At 43.3% G+C, this 18,560-nt stretch overlaps 1 protein-coding gene across 3 annotated transcripts in view; it reads right to left on the reverse strand.

Moving 5' to 3' along the window:
• Window positions 1–18,560, reverse strand: part of LOC143807080 (hydroxysteroid dehydrogenase-like protein 1) — a 153,565-nt gene that overhangs the window by 127,104 nt on the left and 7,901 nt on the right. For 2 of the 3 annotated variants that reach the window (XM_077288282.1, XM_077288284.1), the window contains exon 2: window positions 3,496–3,616. The gene's annotated coding sequence lies outside the window, so the exon portion shown is untranslated. Of the gene's footprint in view, window positions 1–941; window positions 1,030–3,495; window positions 3,617–18,560 lie in introns of all 3 variants that reach the window. The other variant, XM_077288283.1, reaches the window with a different exon arrangement.

Below are 18,560 nucleotides of genomic sequence, written 5' to 3' on the forward strand. Positions count from 1 at the left end.
TATGCCTGAAAAATTCAACATGTGTGCTATGTACCTTTGTTTTTTTAGCATGTTTTTTGGGGGGTGGTCTAGCAGCCTCGGGCTCAGAAGACTCCTATTCACAATAAAACAATAAACAGGATTGTTATGCCTAGCTCAATACAATGGAGTTTCACACAACATTATAGTGGTTTTTTAAAGTGCAAGCCTACCGACTGTGACGAAAAAATCGCAGACACACTGCTGCTGCTGCTGCTGCTGCTGCTGACATCTGTGTCCGACATCTGTGTGCAACAAAGCAACATGTTAAGTACACACACATCCGACGGACATTTTACAGACTCCCATGATGTATACTGAGATATATATATAGAAATGTACTTACATTTCAGGAGAGGTATTGCAACACTCTGTCACGTGCAGTAGTCCTATTGTGGGTGGTATATTCCTCTTAATGGCCGAAATCACATTTCCTGTCACATGACACATGTGACCACCCTCAAACGCTATTAAAACGTGTGGTCCTATTTGGAAATTTTTCATGATTTGCGTCTGACTGCGTTTGCCATAGCCTTCTATGGCAGAATGAACGATTCCGTTAGTAGTGCGTTAGCTTGACCGGACCCGAGAACGCTGCAAGCCGCGTTGAAGGTCCGTCAGAAAAAAAACGTTATGTGACAAACGCATACCAATTTAGGGATGCGTCACGATGCGTTTTACAATGCAAGTCTATGGGCGCGTTAGTAAGTGCGTTACATTGCGTTTTTACTACTTAAAAACGAGTCCGTTAGACGGACACACCTAGCGCAATGTGAACCCAGCCTTATTTAAATGTTTGTAATTATCGTTTGTGATAGATATATATATATATATATATATATATATATATATATATATATATATATATATATATATATATATATAAAATAAGTCATTTACGGTGATTTCCATTGAACACATACCTATTTTTTTTTTGTCCTACTTCTGCTATTCATTTAACCTTAGGGGGGAGCATTGCCGTTCTCTGCAGGAATTTTACCCTGCTGTGTCCTGCAGAGATTAATTTACAGTTTTGAAAAATTACCCTTGGAGTTCAGACTTTAAAGGCTCACAGAAGAGACGGCAAATAATATTTACAAATGAAAAATAACTTTTACTTATCAATCTAAAAATTCATAAATACCAAAAAGTGAAACAAAACACCACCACCAAAAAAAAGGGGTAAGAGACACAAGATTGAGGAGGGGGGTGCCTTCCCCTGCTCTATTACTGTAGAGCCCTACCTATCAGCGGAGGATGACACCCTGTTCCTGCGCATAAGGTGCCCCTGCTCAACGTTGGCACTCCAGTTAACCCTTAAAAACCCTGTTTGACCGAGGAATGAGAAAACGTATGATTGGATGAAGTGTTTGAGGTTGTGTGGCTGACAGATTTAAATGTGATATAGCTCTGGGGATTTCTTTTGTGAAGGAGCTAAATGTCAGTCAATCTAGTGGGGAGAAAGGAAAAATGACTGTTGATATAATAAAGGGAGGCAAAAATAAACATCAGTACAGACTGTGTACTGCAGAGATTAGCTTCTCTAGCCTATCATGTGCTAGCAAGTCCTTTATTAGGCATCTCCTCCTACCATTCCCTGTCCGAATGTTGGTTCCTACCTTGTTAAAAGGCATTTAAACATGTTTCCAAAATTTCACGTGCTGATTATTATATTCTGAAGATGAAAATGAAAGTGCCGCTCCTGAAACGCAGATCACCTTTTCTACTGCTTACAGCAGTCAGTACAATAAAATCAGACAGATCATTCTCAAATATCTTCCTGTAGTCAATCAGGACAAATCCTTATGCACAATCCTTCAAAACGGATGCAGAGTAGTGGCTAGGAGAGGTTGCACACTGGGAAATATTCTATCTCCCAGTATGGTGCACCCGAAAAAAAACTCCCACATCATGGTTATCAATAAAAGGATTTTTAAAATGATCTGGTAATAGATGTAATGTCTGCCAATTTGCAGACAATAAAAGAACTACTTTTTCCTCGAATCACAACATTACTTATAATATAAAATCATTTATCAACTGTGATTCTGACCACTTCATACACTACATAAAATGTAAAGCTTGCAATTTGTGCTATATAGGCTATACCACAAGGAAAATAAAAAAAAGAATCTCAGAACATATAACTAACAAATAATAACAATTTAGGTTATTCTGGGGCTACGAAACATTTCATTTCTGTACATAATGGAGATCTATCAGGCTACTTTCACACTAGCGTTAACTGCAATACGTCGCAAATGCGTCGTTTTTGCGAAACGCCGCATCCAGCAAAAGTTTTTGCTGGATACGTTTTTTCGCCATAGAGTAACATTAGCGACGCATTTGCGACGCATTTGCGACGCATTGCCAAACGGTGATTCCGTTTTGCGACGCTTGGGCGTATGGTAGCGGACCGTCGGGAGAAAAAAACGTTACATGTAACGTTTTTTGCTCCCGACGGTCCGCTTTTTCCGACCGCGCATGCGCAGTCGGAACTCCGCCCCCACCTCCCCGCACATCACAATGGGGCAGCGGATGCGTGGGAAATATGCATCCGCTGCCCCCGTTGTGCGGCGGAGAACACACTAGCGTCGGGAACGTCGGCCCGACGCGCAGCGACGGGTTGTTCCCGACGCTAGTGTGAAAGTAGCCTCAGACTTCTCATTTTTGGGCATAGAAAGGGTCAGTCAGTCACCTAGGGGTGGAGATTGGAAAAAACAATTAGCACTGCGGGAAGCCTTTTGGATTCTGACTTTAGACACTAAACATCCACATTGTATGAATTACAGGAATGATTATATATATATATATATATATATATATATATATATATATATATATATATATATATATATATATATATATATATATATATTGAACTGACAGATAAATGATACATTTTGCGGTAATTTAAAGTATATATGTATGCAATTTCCATGCCGGCCGGAAAGTAAAAGCAGAGCACAGCGGTGACGTCACCGCTGTGCTCTGCTTTCACTTTATGGCCGGCACTCAGTCAGTGCGGGCAGCAGACGGGTAGGGACCTAACGGACACCGGAATGTGAGTATGTACTGTTTTTTTTTTTTACATTTACGATGGTAACCAGGGTAAATATCGGGTTACTAAGCACGGCCCTGCGCTTAGTAACCCGATGTTTACCCTGGTTACCCGGGGACTTCGGCATCGTTGGTCGCTGGAGAGCTGTCTGTGTGACAGCTCTCCAGCGACCACACAACAACTTACCAACGATCACAGCCTGGTCGTATTGCTGGTCGTGATCGTTGGTAAATCGTTTTGTGTAACGGTACCCTTAGAACACGTTACAGATGGCCAGTATTATATTTTATATTCCCATTCTTCTCTGATAACATTAAGATTTCTGTGAATTGTCTCTCATATCATTTCAAATGTGCTTTTTACTTGTGGAACTTAGGCAAGCAACTTATGGTCCTAAAATAAAAACGAATACTCACCTACTAGACTCTCTCCTGCCCGTATCCACTCCCAGTCTCTTAGCTTCATATTCCAATGGGGACTGCACCAAAACTTCAGTATGACTACAAAGCTTTCAGAGTCCGGACTCTTCTCTCCAACCTAAAAAAAACAAACAAATAAGAATATCAAGTAGCACTCTCGCAAATTCCAAAGTAAATAAGGTTTTATTCATCCAGTGAAAGCAGTTTTTTAATTCTCCCATGGAATCAGTTTTAAGTATGTAAACCGTGTGGTTGTGCAGCTATAACGTACATAAGTTAATCACATCACTTATCACATTTAATACATCATAAAGAAACATCACTTGCCTCAGTGGTTTCACTACAATATAATTGCTAGTGCATAAAAAAACGCATCACGCACACTGAACAGGCATAAATATCATAGACCTATAAATTTTAATAATTAGGCTATGTTGACAAGATTATTTCTTCCTTGTAGATTTTCAGCAGATTCAAATCGGCAGCATGTCAATTCTTGCAGCTGATTTCACCCATACTAATGAGTAGGTGAAAATAAGCAACAACAAGGCATTTTTTCTGCCAACACATCAGGATTTGCATCGGAATTTTCTGTTGTGTGCACATAGCCTAAAGGCCCCGTCTCACATAGCGATTTACCAACGATCACGACCAGCGATACGACCTGGCCGTGATCGTTGGTAAGTCGTTGTGTGGTCGCTGGGGAGCTGTCACACAGACAGCTCTCTCCAGCGACCAACGATCAGGGGAACGACTTTGGCATCGTTGAAACTGTCTTCAACGATGCCGAAGTCCCCCTGCAGCACCCGGGTAACCAGGGTAAACATCGGGTTACTAAGCGCAAGGCCGCGCTTAGTAACCCGATGTTTACCCTAGTTACCAAAAAAAACAAACAGTACATACTCGCCTTTCGGTGTCCGTCAGGTCCCTTGCCGTCTGCTTCCTGCTCCGACTGAGCCGCCGTACAGTGAGAGCAGAGCGCAGCGGTGACGTCACTGCTGTGCTGCGCTCTCACTGTACGGCGGCACTCAGAGCAGGAAGCGGACGGCAAGGGACCTGACGGACATCAGATGGTAAGTATGTACTGTTTGGGTTTTTTTACATTTACGCTGGTAACCAGGGTAAACATCGGGTTACTAAGCGCGGCCCTGCGCTTAGTAACCCGATGTTTACCCTGGTTACCAGTGAAGACATCGCTGGATCGGTGTCACACACACCGATTCAGCGATGTCAGCGGGACCTCAACGACCAAAAAAAGGTCCAGGCCATTCCGACACGACCAGCGATCTCGCAGCAGGGGCCTGATCGCTGGTACGTGTCACACATAGCGAGATCGCTACTGAGGTCGCTGTTGCGTCACAAAACTAGTGACTCAGCAGCGATCTCGCTAGCGATCTCGCTATGTGAGACGGGGCCTTAAGACCACATTTACACATCGGTGTGTCATGATGCGATTACAGACTATAATTCAAGGACCAGCCATGGGTCTCATGACCCGAACTTGATGCTGTCAAGTTCGAGTCAGGAGACCAGCAGCCAGTCTGTGAATATGGCCTTATACAGCAATATCCAAACATCTTCAGGTGTAACACAAATATGATGAAGATTGACACAAACCATATCTATACTTAATTCACAGCTGATCACCTCTCCGTAGTAGTAATACATACAGTGGGTACGGAAAGTATTGAGACCCCTTTACATTTTTCACTCTGTTTCATTGCAGCCATTTGGTAAATTCAAAAAAGTTCATTTTTTTCTCATTAATATACACTCTGCACCCCATCTTCACTGAAAACCCCCAGAAATGTAGTAATTTTTGTAATCATATTAAAAAAGAAAAACTGAAATATCACATGGTCATAAGTATTCAGACCTTTTGCTCAGACATTCATATTTAAGTAACATGCTGTCCATTTTCTTGTGATCCTCCTTGAGATGGTTCTACTCCTTCATTGGAGTCCAGCTGTGTTTAATTAAACTGATAGGACTTGATTTGGAAAGGCCCACACCTGTCTATATAAGACCTCAGGCTATGTGCACACGTCAGGATTTTGTCAGGATTTTTCATCAGGATTTGTAGCCAAAACCAGGAGTGGAACAATTAGAGGAAAAGTATAATAGAAACATATGCACCACTTCTGCATTTATCACCCACTCCTGGTTTTGGCTACAAAACCTGATGAAAAAGCCTGACAAAATCCTGACGTGTGCACATACCCTCACAGCTCACAGTGCAAGTCAGACAAAATGAGAATCATGGGGTCAAAGGAACTGGCCAAGGAGCGCAGAGACAGAATTGTGGCAAGGCACAGATCTGGCAAAGGTTACAACAGTATTTCTGCAGTACTCAAGGTTCCCAAGAGCACAGTGGCCTCCATAATCCTTAAATGGAAGAAGTTTGGGACCACCTGAAGTCTTCCTAGACCTGGCTCTCCAGCCAAACTGAGCAATTGGGGGAGAAGAGCCTTGGTGAGTGTAGAGATCAGATTGAAGAATCCATTTTGTCTTCCTATTCAGAAACGTCTGGCTCATATGAGCAAACTTGAGCAAGGTAGACATTTCCTTTTATGGACGCATTCCTTCTTGTTATTGTGACCTTTAACCTACATTCCAGAAGTTGAACGTTATCAGTAGAATAGATACTCTTTTGTTAGAGAATATGAGCGCTTGTACGCATGTCTGTAATGCTTATCTCTTTGCCATATAAAAAGAGGGGTGAGAGACCAGGGGGGCCAGATGCGCTCCTGGGCGATCCCTGCATATGATCACACAACTCTTGTGCTGCGTGTCATTACTTGGATCTCTCTACATCAGAAAGCCGGGGACGGATGAGGACTCAACAGTGAGGTAAAGAAGAACCCCAAGATCTCCACAGATGCAGTAGGGAGATGGGAGAAAGTTCCAAAGTCAACTATCACTGCAGCCCTCCACCAGTCAGGCCTTTATGGCAGAGTGGCCAGACGGAAGCCTCTCCTCAGTGCAAAACATATGAAAGCCTACATAGCGTTTGCTAATAAACACATGAAGGACTCCCAGACTATGAGAAATAAGATTCTCTGGTCTGATGAGACGAAGATAGACCTTTTTGGTGATAATTCTAAGCGGTATGTGTGGAGAAAACCGGGCACTGCTCATCACCTGCCCAATACAATCCCAGTAGTGAAACATGGTGGCAACAGCATCATGCGATGGGGGTGGTTTTCCGCTGCAGGGACAGGACGACTGGTTGTCATTGAAGGAAGTACAAATGCGGCCAAGTACAGAGATATCCTGGATGAAAACGTCTTCCAGAGTGCTCTGGACCTCAGACTTGGCCGAAGGTTTACTTTCCAACAAGACAATATACCTAAGCACACAGCTAAAATAACAAAGGAGTGTCTTCAGAACAACTCTGTGACCATTCTTGACTGGCTCAGCCAGAGCCCTGACCTAAACCCAATTGAGCATCTCTGGAGAGACCTGAAAATGGCTGTCCATCAACGTTCATCATCCAACCTGACGGAACTGGAGAGGATCTGCAAGGAAGAATGGCAGAAGATCAAGAAATCCAGGTGTGAAAAACTTGTTGCATCATTCCCAAGAAGAGTCATGGCTTTACTAGCTCAAAATGTGCTTCTACTCAATACTGAGCAAAGGGTCTGAATACTTATGAACATGTGATATTTCAGTTTTTAATAAATTTGCAAGCATTTCTATATTTGTTTTTTTTTTTCAGTCAAGATGGGGTGCAGAGTGTACATTAATGAGAAAAAAATGATTTTTTTTTAATTTACCAAATGGCTGCAATGAAACAGAGTGAAAAATGTAAAGGGGTCTGAATACTTTCCGTACCCACTGTAGATAAACTTAAATCTCAAGAGCCTACTGTGCATGTTCAAAACAGGTTTACAGAGGTAAGCATATTACGTTAAAAAAAAATTGGACATTAGTATCCTCTAGTGTTCATGGCTGGTATAACCAGTAGTATATCATTATATATGAAATATCTAAAAAGAGCAAGAAAAAAATATTTAAAAAATTAAAGACAAAAAATGTTTCAGTTACTGAAAATATTAGTGGAACGGAAAAATACCGTAATTATGTAAAGAATAAAAATTATATAAATTACTAATAATGTGATTAAATGAGAAAGATATAACCATGTACCAATGTTACAATGACTCAATGAACTAACAATAGAACGAATGCCAATTGGAGGTCACGGAGTACCTCATTCGCCTAAGGCTACTTTCAGACATAGCGCATTTTTGAGCGCTATTTTGCGGGCGCTTTTCAAAAATGCGCAATGTCATTTTCGTCTGCCGGCAAAGTGAATGAGAAATTCACTTTGTCGTTCAGACACACCGCAAAAAAACGCGGCGCTTTTGTCTGCAAACACGCCGGCGTAAAAAGAATTGACATGTCAATTCTTTACGCAGCGGCGTGTCTGCGTATCCCCATAGGGCCCCATCTTACCGTCCACACACAGCGCCTTTGTCCTGGGTGTCGGCGTCTTTGTACGTCTTTGACACCCAGGACCGGACGTGACGTCGGACAGGAAGAGGGAAGCCCCCGCCCCCCAGTGAAGCAGCATGGAGTCATGCAACAGAATGACCATAAACGTGGGGCTGCTGATCGAGACGGTATGTGTATGTGTGTGTGTGTGTGTGTGTGTGCGTGTGTGTGCGTGTGTGTGCGTGTGTGTGCGTGTGTGTGCGTGTGTGTGCGTGCGTGTGTGTGCGTGTGTGTGTCCCCATGCGACGATAGTGCCACCATTGTGCTAAGTCGCCGTATGGGACTACTACTCCCATCCGGTATTAGGATGGGAGAGTTGTCCCTGTATCCGGCGACTTAGCACAATTGTAAAGTTACACAAAACAACCAAAACACAATACACATACATGACACACAGTACATATAACACATAACACAGAGTATATACTCACCAACAGCACACTTGTAGGCGAAGCCCTCGATCCTCCAGGAAAAAATCCAAAAATAATAAACCAAATTCATACTCCCTGTCCGCAGAATCCATAAAACGAGTGTCCCACGCCGATCCCCTGCTCTCCGGCGATACACTGCCAGGAGCGAAGCTCCTAGCAGTGTATCGCGTACTGTTCCGGAGTTCAATGGCTCCGGCGTCTCGGTTAACAGCAGTACAGCTGCGTTGAACTTTCCCACGCAGCACTGCCGTTAAGCGAGAGTGCCGGGGTCAATGACCACCGGTAAACTCGCTCGCGCATGCGCAGTGACACACCGACAGGAACTATGGCTCCTGTCAGTGTGTTGCTGCAGCCGTGGAGAGCAGACATATCTCTGGATGTGTCTGTTCTCCATGGAAAATCTTGATACGTGGCACTTAAATACGTGGCAATTAAATACGTGACACTTATACGTGATACGTGTCACTTAAATACGTGGCACTGAAATACGTGATACGTGGCACTTTGATACGTGGCACGTGTCACTTAAATACGTGGCACGTGGCACTGAAATACGTGGCACGTGGCCCTGAAATACGTGGCACTGAAATATGTGGCACGTGGCACTTTGATACGTGGCACGTGGCCCTGAAATACGTGGCACGTGGCACTTTGATATGTGGCACGTGGCCCTGAAATACGTGGCACGTGGCACTGAAATATGTGGCACTTTGATACGTGGCACGTGGCCCTGAAATACGTGGCACGTGGCACTGAAATATGTGGCACGTGGCACTTTGATACGTGGCACGTGGCACTTTGATACGTGGCACCGAAATACGTGATACGTGGCACTTAAATACGTGGCACGTGGCACCGAAATACGTGGCACTTAAATACGTGGCACGTGGCACTTAAATACGCAACTTGCTGCGTTCTCTGCGCCCTGCGTTGAATCCCTATTTATTTCCAATTTAGTTTTAAACCTAGCAAAATATTTATTAAAAAAAACGCTCTTCACCGGATTTTCTGTCCCCTGTGCGTGTGTGTCCCCTGTGCGTGTGTGTCCCGTATGCGTGTGAAGGTAATAACAAGCAGTTGGGGTTGTCATTCCTCAGCAGCCTGTGTTACTTTTTCTGCCTCTATCAAGTTTGTCAAATTTTGTGTGTATAACTAGTAGTTAATGTTTTACCTTTTTTAGGTTCAAAACTTCCCATGTCTTTGGGATAAGGGGTGCCGGGAGTTTTCCAACAAATATACAAAAACTGCTTCCTGGCACAAGGTCTGTGTCACCCTCTATCCCCTGTACGAGTCATACACAAAGGAGCGGCAAAAAGAAATTGGTAAATATTTTCCATTTTGGAGGAGTATTTTTGAATTTCTTGTCTGTATGTAGTTGAATAGTATATTAATAGGTTCAATTTTTCACTTTTTAGTTTCAGCCTTGAGAACCCGCTGGAGGTCGGTGAGGGACAGATTTACACGGTCACGGTCAGAAGCACCAAGTGGCTCTGCGGCACCTGCTTCTCAAGGGCGTTTTGAACAGGAACTCCAATTTTTAAACGGCAGTCTACATTACCGACCGTAAGTATCAGTAACATCTTTAATTTTGAATAGAAAATAAAATGTATTAAAACTATTGTTTTGATGTTTCTCTTTACAGAACCATAGGCAATGTCCAGCCGATGACCGAAATCCCGGCCACAGCAACAACTCCAGTGTATGAACATGCTTCACAGCCTGCTACCAGCTCTCTTCCAAATGAGCCAAGGCCTGACCCTTCTACCCAAAATGATGATCTGCCCCTCTCCGAGACTAGTTCATTGGCATCGCCGCCGCCACCACCGCCACCAACACCACCTCCACCCTCAACACAGAGGAAGAGGAAAAGAGGCTCTTCAAAGGAGGATGAGGAGACGGCTGCCTTGGCAAGGGCAATTTCTCTAATTGATCGCCAACCTGAAGAGGATCAATTCTCAGCATATGGAACCACTCTAGCTTCCAGAATGCGTACTCTGTCCCCCGAGGTCCAGGACTCCTGCATGACGTATATTTCAATGGCGGTGACATGTTTTAAGAAGTATCCGCATATAAATCCAACCTTTGAAGAAATGGTTTGTTCACTAAACCACATCTGGCATCCACCGACGACCGACTCCTCTTGCACCTGCAGCAGCAGACCTCTGCCATCTGCTCCAAGTGCTGCTGCAGGTGCACCAACATCCAGAGTAGTAGCCCAGTCTGAAGAACACAATCCAGACTGGAGCTACTACTCATATTCACAAAGCCTATATGAGGACCAGTAGGCATAATGTTGCTTTTCATGTTTAAAACGCCATGATGTCCAAGTCCACTCCTCAGTTTCCGCCAAGAGGGCATGTTTCCAGCTCTGATTAGTGTTGCGCAAGTGCCGAATGACTCACCGTCAGTGGTGACGAGGAAAGGGCCTTGCGCAATACTAATGAAAGCTGGAAGCATGCCCTCCTGGCGGCAATTAATGAGTGGACTTGGACATCCACAGGTTTATAATCCCATTTTGGGGATGTTTACAGTGTTTACGTGTGGAATTTTGTTAATAACAAAAAAAAAAAACAAATCATTCTATTCTCAATTTTATTAGAAAAGTTTTTCAATTTTGACAGTTACTACAAATAAATATTTGAACTTTTAACTATGATGTAATCTGCTTCTTTGATTTGTCGACCATGGCAAAAAATACACATTACATAACACCCACTTGCCATGAATAGAGGACACCCCCTAGAAATCAGATATACTACGAGGGGAACTGCTGAATAGAAGGCACTCTATATCTATGGTAGAAGAACTCACAGGAGTGTCAGGAATAACGTACAGCAAACAATGTGGAGTACCGGAAAACTCCAGTGTTAACTCCAGTGTGTATTGTATTCTGAGTCATAAAGACAGGAAATGACCTCAATGACTTTTTTTTCCCCTTTTTTTTTTTTTTCAAACAAACTTTACTTTCAGTACACAATGCTGAAAAAAACGCAGCTGCAAAAAACGCAGCAAAAGACGCAGCAAAAAACGCAGTGTGTGAAAGCAGCTGCGTTTTTTGCCTGCGTGAAAAAACGCAGGTAAAGCAGCAGCAAAATACGCGCGCGTAAAAATACGCAGCAAATATGCTGTGTGTGAAAGTAGCCTAAATTTGCATTTTTTTCATATTCCTTAAAGAAGTCATACATATCACAAAGTGGAATTGTCTTCACATGTGGTCACTGGAGTCAATCAATCCCAAAACTTGGGGGATATTATGAAGAGGGGCAGTGTGGAGGGGACATTGCAGAGGGTAGTGTGGGGGGACATTATGGAGAGGTGCAGTGAGTTTGAACACAATATGGAGAAGGGTAGTATGAGGGGATACTATGGAGAGGAGAATTGTGAGGGGGCATTTTGATCAGGAAACATAGTGAAGGGCAAATATTTATTCAGTGGCACAGCATGGGAGAATTTTTATCTATGGGGCAGTACAATGATACTTTGACTTCTAAGGGAACCGTGTTGGGAAGTGCTGCTGAAGATGGAGAAGAGGGAAATCTGCAGAGAGAACTCTGTGTGTAAAATCTTATCATGGCATATTTACTACATGGAGACAAAAGTGATGGGAATGACTTGAATCAGAGGTGTCACCTATAAAGTACCTGGATGTAAATGTTTATTTGTGATACTGCCTTCAGCTCATCAGTGCGGGTGGTTCCTGTATGGTACACAGTCTGATGATAGCTGGTAACAACAAAGCCAAGCATCTTCTTACTATTGCTAAGGAAATACTGAGAATTATAGGTTCAAGCAATGCAATTATAAATGGGGCTGACCTTACATTACAACTGATTGCTGTACTACGCTTGGTGGTCTATACATATACTGAGGGTGGTTCTGGGGCCGCATTCATGAGCTCACGGTGTTTCTGGAGGTGCATGTGCTGACAGAGGTTCTGATCTTGTAGACATGGAGCAATCCATAATGTGTTTTATGGCTACGTTAAAATTTAAAAATCCTTAAAACTTAAAATATTTGAGATTATGAGGAGGATTTGGCGAATTTCTGTTGCAAAAATTCAAATTACCCTTTTGCCCTCTAAGCCTGTTGTCACCTACATGACCAGGCCAATTTTACAATTCTGACCAGTGTCGTTTTATGTGGTAATAACTTTGGTATGATTCAATGAATTCCATTGATTCTGAGACTGTTCTTTTGTGCTATATTGTACTTCATGATAGTGGTAAATTTGTTCAATATGACTTACCGTATTTATTTGTGAAAAAATTGGAGATTTGGGGAAAATTTAACAATTTTCAAACTTTCCCTTAAAACAGAGAGATATGTCACACAAAATAGATAAATTAAATTTCACACATGTCTACTTTACATCAGCATAATTTTTGAAACAAATTATTTTTTATGAAATTAGAAGGGTTAAAATTTGACCAGCGATTTCTCATTTTCCCATATCACATTTGAAATTACTTTGAGAGGCCTATATGATAGAAAATATCCATAAGTGACACCATTTGAAAAACTGCACCCCTTCAAAGTGCTCAAAACCACATCCAAGAAGTTTATTAACCCTTCTGGTGCTTCACAGGAATTAATGGAATGTGTAAGAAAAAAAAAATTAACATCTACGGTATATTTTATTCACAAAATTTTTTACTGTAGACACAATTTTTTTTTATTTTCACTAGAGTAACAGGAGAAACTGAACCCCAAAATGTGTTGTGCAATTTCTCCTGAGAACACCAATACCCAATATGTGAGGTAAGACAACTGTTTGGGAAGAATCGCGGGAGGAAAGGAGACCTAAAACTGGCTGGAATCATTAGCGGACACCATGTCTCGTTCGGAGAGCCCCTGATGTGCTTAAAGGGAACCTGTCACCCCAAAAATAGAAGAAGATGAGCTAAGCCCACCGGCTTTAGGGGCTTATCTACAGCATTCCGTAGTGCTGTAGATAAGCAACCGATGTATCCTGAAAGATGAGAAAAAGAGATTAGATTATACTCACCCAGGGGCGGTCCCGCTGTGGTCGTCGCGGTCCGGCGCCTCCCATCTTCATCAGATGACGTCCTCTTCTTGTCTTCACGCTGCGGCTCCGATGCACTTTGTCTGCCCTGTTGAGGGCAAAGTACTGCAGTGCGCAGGGCCTCTCTGACTTTTTCCGGCGCCTGCGCACTGCAGTACGTTGCTCTGCCCTCAACAGGGGGGACAAAGTATGCCTGCGCCGGAGCCGCAGCGTGAATACAAGAAGAGGACGTCATCGTAAGAAGATGGGAGGCCCCGGACGGGACCGCGATGCCCATCGGACCGGACCGCCCCTGGGTGAGTATAATATAACCTCTATTCTTTCAGGATACATAGGGGGCTTATCTACAGCATTACAGAATGCTGTAGATAAGCTCCTGATGCCGGTGGGCTTAGCTAATCTTCGATTTTGGGGGTGACAGGTTCCCTTTAAAAACTGTAAACCCCTACAAGTGACCTCATTTTGGAAACCAGACCCCTTAAGGAACTTATCTAGATGTGTGGTGAGCACCTTGAACCCCCAGGTGCTTCACAGATGTTTATAACAAAGTTGTAAAAATAAAAAAAAAAATTACATTTTTCCCACAAAAAAATATTATAAGCCCCATTTTTATTTTCACAAGGCTGACAGGAAAAATGGAAATCATAGTTTGTTGTACAATTTCTCCTGAGTACATATCCCATATGTGGGTGACACCTACTGTTTGGGTGCTCAGTAGGGCTCAGAAAGGAGTGACGTTTTGTAATGCAGACTTTGGAATGGTCTGCAGGTATCATGTTGCATTTGCAGAGCCCCTGATGTGCCTATACAGTGGAAACCCCCCACAAGTGACCCCATTTTGGAAACTACACCCCCTCAAGGCATTTATCTAGACACGTGGTGAGCACCTTGAACTGGCAGGTGCTTCACAGAATTTTAAAACGTTCATCTGTGAAAATGAAAAAATATATATTTTTCCCACAAAAATGTTGTTATAGCTCCCATTTTTTTCATTCTCAGGATTGCAGTAGGAAATAGACCCAATTTGATTTTTTAAATTTCTCCTGATACCCCATAAGTGGATATTTACACCACATATGGGGTATCAGCATACTCAGGACATATTGCACAACTATTGGCGTCCAATTTCTCCTGTTACCCTTGGGAAAATAAAGAATTGGGGGTGAAAACTAGGAGTTAGTCATATCGGTAACGGTATTTCCAGGAGTCCATCATGACAGCACCACAAGGAGGTTGCTCTTCATATCCTTGATAGGGAAAGGTTAAATAGCCCCTCCCCACCTCCACCCTTCAGTGATTTTACAAAGTATCACACCAGGATAGATACAACACAATTTTATTGAACTTCCTCTCTATACATGTTTATATCACACATCAGACAGGAGTTCAAGGGAGGGTAAATAATGGGTGCTGTCATGACTGGACTCCTGGAAATACCGTTACCGGTATGACTAACTCCTAGTTTCCAGGTCGTCCCTCATGACAGCACCACAAGGAGAAATACCAAATAACTCCTATTTAGGGCGGGATTACAGCTTGGAGGACCTTCCTCCCAAAGCCAGTCTGTTGATTTGGCAGAACGTCTAGTTTGTAATGTCTACAAAAGGTATTTGAGCTAGACCAAGTTGCCGCCCGGCAAATTTGGTCCATGGATGCACCCGCACTCTCTGCCCATGAAGCAGATATTGCTCTCAGAGAGTGGGCTTTTAGATGTTCTGGAGGGGATTCACCGGCTGAATTATTCGCAGCGCAAATGGTAGATTTAATCCATCTGGCTAGAGTCGCTTTTGAGGCTTTTTTGCCTCTATTCTTCCCAGACATCTGGATAAAGAGGTTTGAATCAATTCTCCAGCCGTCTGTAAGTTTTAGATACTGCAATACTGTTCTCTTAACATCCAGGGAATGGAGAGAACGTTCTTTAATCATTGTTGAAGTTCTGACAGAACATAGGCAAAATTATTTCCTGGCTTCTGTGAAAGTCCGTCACAACTTTTGGAAGAAACGAAGGATCCAACCTTAGAACAATGCAATCTTCTTGTATCTTCAAGTATGGATCTGATATGGACAGGGCTTGAATTTCGCCTATTCGCCTTGCTGACTTTATTGCGACCAGGAAGACAGTCTTGAATGTTACAGACTTTAGGTCTGCCTGATCAAGTGGCTCGTATGGAGCTTTTCGTAATTCATTTAGTACCAATGTGAGGTTCCATGAGGGTACTGAACTACTTATTGTCGGTCTGATACGTTGCGTAGCCTTGATGTATCTCATTATCCAGGGATGATTCGCTAGTGGATAATCATAAAAGGCACTTAACGCAGAGATTTGTACCTTAAGCGTACTAGGCCTCAAGCCCATATCAAAGCCTGTTTGGAGGAAATTTAAGATTTGAGGAATATCTGGTTCTTGGAGAACGGATATTGGAGTATTGGTCTGAGCACAAAATTTCTTCCAAATTTTTTGGTATATAGCCGAGGTTAACGGCTTTCTGCTTTTTTTCATGGTTGAGATTGACCGACTCCGACAGTCCTTTTGATGTCAAGATTTCCTTTTGAAGATCCAAGCTGTAGCATCTTTAGATTTTGATGGACCAGTGGTCCCTGCGTTAGAAGATCCCGCCTCAGTGGTAGTAGCACTGGGTCTTCCACCGCAATCCACTTCAGCAGAGGAAACCAGCTCCTTTTGGGCCAATATGGCACTATCAGGATCACTACCGCTAGACTCTCCTGAATTTTCCTCAAAACTCTGGGAATTAGAGCTAGTGGAGGGAACGCGTATGCAAGTTCCATGTCCCAATGTTGAGCCAAGGCATCTATGCCAGTTGGATTGTCTCCTGGATTTAATGAAAAGAATTTTTTCGTTTTTGTATTGTCCTTTGTGGCGAATAAATCTACTTGCAGAGTGCCCCATTGTTGAATTAGCTGAGCAAAGACTTCTCGGTTTAGAGACCACTCTGTCGGCTGCAACTTCTCTCTGCTGAGAAAGTCTGCTATTTGGTTTTGTGAACCTTTAAGATGTACCGCTGGGACGGTATCCTCCGCCCAGGATAATATTGTTTCTGCTAGCGCTTGAAGTGGACGGTGCCTCGGTCCTCCCTGATGCAGAAAGGCTACCGTGGTCGAGTTGTCTGAGAAGACTCGGATGTGGTGTCCCTGCATCTCGTGTTGGCACCTCTTTAGTGCTTCCCAGACCGCTCTGAGTTCCCTGTAATTGGAGGAACTGTCGCGTACCGATGGTGGCCATGTCCCCTGAAGGTATCACCCTTCTATGTGGGCTCCCCAGCCCCTTGAGCTTGCATCGGTTGTTATGTTTACACATGGAGATATATTCCATGGTTTCCTCCTGAGGTTTTTTACATCGATCCACCATGAGAGGTACTGTTTTACCTCGCTGGACAACCGCATCCTGTTGTCTAACGAATTTTCCTTTCCGTTCCATACCGAAAGAATTTCTCTTTGAAGCGTTCTGGAGAGAAACTGGCTCCACTGTACACTGGGAATGCATGAGGTCATCAGTCCTAGAATCCTCATAGCTTTCCTGATGGAAATGTATTTCCGTTTTCTTATCGTTTGAAGTTCTTTTTTGATTGACCGTTGCTTTTGGTCTGGTAGGAAGGAGTATTCCAGTTCGGAATTTAGTAGTATGCCCAGAAATATTTTCTGTGTTTCTGGTTCGAGACTCGACTTTTTTGAATTTATTACCCACCCCAGACGCTTCAGGAGTGACATGGTAAATCCTAAGGATTCTTCCATCTGTTGGGATGAATCTGCTACCAGCAACAGATCGTCCAGGTAGGGTGCGATGAGAATTTATTTTTCTCTTAAGTGGGCCATGACCTCCGTCATGAGTTTTGTGAATATCCTTAGGGCAGAGGAGAGACCGAATGGCAGACACTGAAACTGGAAATTTGGTTTCTTATTGCAAATCTGAGGAATCTTTGATGTGAGGGATGGATGGGAACATGATAGTATGCATGTTTGAGATCTAGTGTGCACATTACCGAATTCTTTTTTATTAACGGTATAATTGACTTGAGAGATTCCATCTTGAAGCGTTTGTACGCCACCCATTTGTTTAATGGTTTTAAGTTTATTATTGTACGGTATTCTCCGCTTGTTTTCTTTTTATGGAGAACAGACTGGAGTAATGCCCCTGGAAGTGCTGGTGATGAGGTACCGGTATTATGACGTGTAACTCTAAGAGTTCCTGTATGTCCGTTAGCAGTCTTTGATGTACTGCTGATGTCTCCGTCTGTGTCAAACAGAATCTCTTGGGGGGTAGATGAGTAAACTCTATCTTGTACCCCTGTGCAACTGTCTGTAGAATCCACTGATTCCGAGTAATGTTCTGCCATCCTGCTAGGAAGTATTGTAGTCTTCCTGCTATGTTGTTGGCGTCATTGTTTGCTGGGTCCTGATGACTGGTCTTGAAAGGAACCTCTTCATCTGCCCCTTTAGGGTAGCTCCATCTGCCGGACTTCCCTTTCCCTCTGTAGTCCTGTCTTGGGTGGGAGCGAGTTTTGCGAAAGAATTGTTTCTTCTTTGGCTTTTCTTCAGGGAAGCCTTTTTTCTTATCGGACGCTTTCTCGAGTAGCTCATCAAGAACTGGACCAAAGACGTGAGAACCTGAGAATGGAATCGAACAGCTTGTTTTTTGATTGGGTATCTCCCGTCCATGATCTCAGCCATAAGGCCCTTCTTGCTGCGTTTGACAGCGCATTGTTTCTGGCACCAAAACGCACTGATTCCGCTGAAGCGTCCGCCATGAAATCAGTCGCCATTTTCAACACTGAAAGATTTTAGGATCTCCTCCCTTGGAGTTCTGTCTGTAATATGACTCTCCAGCTCGTCTACCCAAAGACTCATGGACCTTGCTACAGAGGTAGCCGCTATATTAGTTTTCATAATGGCGGCTGACGACTCCCAGGCTTTTTTGAGAAGATCTTCTGACCTCTCATCCATCGGGTCATTTAATCCTGATGAGTCCTCAAAGGGATTAGCCGTTTTTCTTGTGACCTTGGCCACAGGAATGTCAATTTTTGGAACAGATTCCCAGACCTTAGTTTCTTCTGGATCAAAGGGAAGACGGTACTTGAAGTCTCTCGGGACTACTA

Source organism: Ranitomeya variabilis, chromosome 2 (assembly GCF_051348905.1).
Source record: "Ranitomeya variabilis isolate aRanVar5 chromosome 2, aRanVar5.hap1, whole genome shotgun sequence".
NCBI classification, from domain to species: domain Eukaryota; kingdom Metazoa; phylum Chordata; class Amphibia; order Anura; family Dendrobatidae; genus Ranitomeya; species Ranitomeya variabilis.